At 36.9% G+C, this 3,429-nt stretch overlaps 1 pseudogene; it reads left to right on the top strand.

Annotated features, from left to right (window-relative positions):
- Positions 1-1,165: 1,165 nt before the first annotated feature.
- Positions 1,166-2,294, top strand: LOC143664789 (ras-related GTP-binding protein D pseudogene; annotated as a pseudogene).
- The last annotated feature ends 1,135 nt before the right edge of the window (positions 2,295-3,429 follow it).

Genomic DNA, 3,429 nt, shown 5'->3' on the forward strand with positions numbered 1-3,429 from the left:
TTTCGATAGTTCTTTTGTCGATTCCACCACATTTGTAGATCAGGTGGCCAGTAGCGGTGGACTAGCCCGAATCTACCTATTCAATAATGACAATGTCAATATGAGTCTTTTCCTTTCCCATTTTGGCTTAAGATATAGCAACGGTTTTCACAATACCTGTGTTCTGGCAGCAAACTCATTGGGAAAAGCCATTCCATTTATTTTAACCTAGAAAAAAAGCAATTTTAACTTTAGCATATAGATAATTGTTTTTTATGTTTTATAATTTGTTTTTAAATTCTTTACTAAGGTGTAAGTTATTTACCAGCACACCTCAGAGATACTGCAAGCTCAGTTCCAGAACAATGCAACAAAGCAAATATCGCAATAAAGTGAAGTCATATGAATTTTGGGGTATTCCAATGCATAGAAAATTTATGTTTTATTATACAGTAGTCTAAGTGTGCAATTGCATTATACCTTAAAAATTTTCTCCTGAAAATCCTGAAGAATATCCTGGGCCACTGAAGCCAGAAGCTGAAAGAAACAGAACCCAGAAAAAATGGCCAGCAGATGCCAGCCATGTGCCTTCCCATGTGACAAAGTTGTCCCAGATGTTGGCAGCCTTTCTTCAGAGAGGGTATAATCCTGTTGATGCCTTGATTTGGACAATTTCTTGACCTTAGAACTATAAATTTGTAAGCTAACAAATCCTCATTGTAAGATTCTATAAAAGTTTTAGTTAGTAAGTTTATTTTTTTAGAAAATTGAAACCTTCAGATTGCTCCTATGCCATATAAGCCCTGAAACCCAGAGGTACCAGTCTCTCCAAGAACATCAACCAGATTCGTTCCTCTATCCCATAAAGTCAACAACACTTTCCAGCATGAATAAGTTAAATTGGTCATTGATCAGATTTCCTGAAGATTGAGAGAATGATCAAATAAGAGTGAGGAGGTCTAACTGAGAAATTATGATTTAAAAAATAATTATAACTACTGACTCATTATATAGAGATTTGTTTTTAATCTCTAGCATATTGGAATAGCCAGAAGGAAATATTTGAAATTGTTGGACTGTAATCCAGTAGCCTTGATCTTTGATGATGTTATATAACTATATAGCTTTTATCATGTGGTCATGTGATTATAAAAACCTTGTGATGGAAACTTCCTTTATCCAATGTATGGGTAAATGAATAATAAAGCAAAAACATGAATGGAAAAAAAATGAATTCACACACCTTAATTTAAAAATTCTTTATTGACTATGGGGATGGGGCTGACTCTTTGGACACTCACCCAGATAGTGAAAGTGAAGAGGGATCCCTGGATTTCAGCAATCCCTTCAATACCAAGGTGAAGCCAAAAATCTTGCTCATGGGTCTGAGCTGAAGTGGCAAGTCATCTTTTCAGAAAGTTGTCTTTCACACAATGTCACCCAACAAAACACTGTTCTTGGAGAGCACTAATAAGATATGATGGGAAGAAGTTTCCTGTAGGTCCTTCGTTAATTTTCAGATTTGGGATATCCTAGGGCAGGTTAACTTTTTGATCCTACACTGGACTATGAGATGATGTTCGGGGGAACAGGAGCACTGATATTTGTCATTGACTCCTAGGAAAATTCCATGGGTGTCCTGGCCAGGCTCTACCTCATGATGACCTGGGCTTAAAAATCAACACTGACATGAACTTTGAGGTATTTATTCAGAAAGTGGATGGCCTCTCAGTTGACCTCAAAGTTGAAATCCAAATAGATATTCACCAAAGGACAAATGATGACCTTGCAGACGCCAAACTAGACAAAAATTTCACCTCAGCTTTTATCTGACAAGCATATATGATCAATCAATATTCAAAGCTTTTAGCAAAGTTATTCAGACACTGATTCCACAACTCCCAACCCTAGAGGATTTGCTAAACATCTTTAGCTCAAATTCTGGAATTGAAAAGGGATTACTTTTTTATGTTGCCAGCAAAATTTATATTGCAACTGACAGCACTCGGGTCAATAGGCAAACTTATGAACTCTGCTGTGAAATAATAGGTGTGATTATTGACAGCTCTTGTATTTATGGTCTCAAGGAAGATGGGGCAGGAATTCCTTATAATAAGGAATCAACAGCAGTTATAAAGCTGAATAATACAACGGTTCTTTATTGTATTTTTACAATACAAAGTTCCTGGCTTTTTTTTTGCTTCATCAGAGAAGAAACCTTTGAAAGAAAAGGGCTTATTAATTATAATTTTCATTGGTTCTGGGAGGGCATCTGTGAAGTATTTGAGGTGAGAATGAAAATGATGAAATCATGAAAGGTTAAGAATTGGTTGCAGAAGAAAAAAGGAACCACCCCCAGCAGTACTTCTAGAGTGCTGCTGTAGGGGGGTTTCAGGAACAGCTTTTGTAATCATGCCTTTATGATAAGGCTGCTGTGCACCATTGCACTAAAGGAAGAGGAAGGAGGAGATGGCATGATATGGATCTGCTAGAAAAAATTCCTGCAACCCACTCAATCTTCTCTTGTTTGCACTTTGAAGCAAAAAAATTGTATATTAACAATGAAATTAAATCCACTGTAATTTCATTTTAGAAATGTAAACATTTTTGACCCGTAGTAAGAAAAAATCACATTTGAGTACCACAAGGGAATATATATATTTTGCACTTTTTCATGTTTTTTTCCTCATTGAACTGAATTTCAATAAAAACTACTTGTGTTAGTTGGAAGTTATTATGTACTCCAGAAGAGCCCATATTCTTTCAATCCATTCCTATGGATGTAGACTTATTGTAGGTGGAAACTTTGGTTAGGCTATTTCAATTGAAATGTGACCCTGCTCATTCAAGGTGAGTCTTAATCATTTTACTGGAGCCCTTTATGAAAGAATAAAAGATGACAAAAACCCAGAAACCACAAAGAAGCTTAGAAAGGACACACACAATAACTGAAGGAGCCACTGAAGCCAGAAGCTGAAAGAAACAGAACTCAGAAAGAATGGCCAGCAGATGCCAGCCGTGTGCCTTCCCATGTGACAAAGGTGTCCCAGATGTTGGCAGCCTTTCTTCAGAGAGGTATAATGCCTTGATTTGGACAATTTCTTGACCTTAGAACTATAAATTTGTAAGCTAATAAATCCTCATTGTAAGAGCAAACCAATTTCTTGTATATGCATTCCAACTGAAATACTACTTTTATAGCTTTAAAAAAAAACTTTATTGATTGCTGCCACTGCCTCTATCAGCAGCAGTTGACAGACAGAGCTGAGAGGAAACCACAAGCCCCAATGTCCAGCCTCTCCTCCTTCTTGCCTCTGGCTGTGAATCTCCTCGGATCTTGTTCCAACAATGCTAAACTTTGAAGTTGATTACTTTGAAGTTTTAGGCATACAGAGACATGCCTCACCTGAGGATATTAAAAAGGCATATCATGAGTTGCACTGAAGCGGA

The sequence above is a fragment of the Tamandua tetradactyla genome, chromosome 20 (assembly GCF_023851605.1).
Source record: "Tamandua tetradactyla isolate mTamTet1 chromosome 20, mTamTet1.pri, whole genome shotgun sequence".
Taxonomy (NCBI): domain Eukaryota; kingdom Metazoa; phylum Chordata; class Mammalia; order Pilosa; family Myrmecophagidae; genus Tamandua; species Tamandua tetradactyla.